Genomic DNA, 550 nt, shown 5'->3' with positions numbered 1-550 from the left:
AGGGTACACAGAGAAACCCTGTCTCCAAAAACCAAAAAAGAAGAAGAAGAAGAAGAAAAAAAAAAAAGAGTGATTTTGTTGCTGGACAGAAACTGGACTTAAGATGGCAAACAGCATAGAAAGCTGTACTTAGAGCTTAATTGGCTGTTGTTGTAGCATCTGGAAGACTGGAGTATTGCAAGTAATGCAGACAGAAGTTGAGTTCATAGGATTTCAGTTGAAAATGAACTCCATGAAAAATTTAGCTAGAGGTGATTTGTGTGGAAATTTGACCCCAAATCTTTATTATTCTTCCCATGCTCTTACAAATTGAGTAAGGCAGAATTAAAAAATAACTGGCTGAATTTCTTAGTTCGAATATCGAACCTGTTGGGTGATTATTACTAGTAACTCATTCAGGACTACAATGAGAAAAAAAAGCAACAAGTTGGGCAGAAATTAGATAAAGTCTGTGGCTTGTAGAGAAATACAGCACTGGGTAGTTTCAAATGGCAGCCTAATGCTGAGAAAGAGGCCTGAATTCAGGATTGAAAGCCTAAGAAGGTGTCCT

The sequence above is a fragment of the Mus pahari genome, chromosome 12 (assembly GCF_900095145.1).
Source record: "Mus pahari chromosome 12, PAHARI_EIJ_v1.1, whole genome shotgun sequence".
Lineage (NCBI taxonomy): Eukaryota > Metazoa > Chordata > Mammalia > Rodentia > Muridae > Mus > Mus pahari.
Note: the sequence above shows the minus strand (reverse complement) of the source record.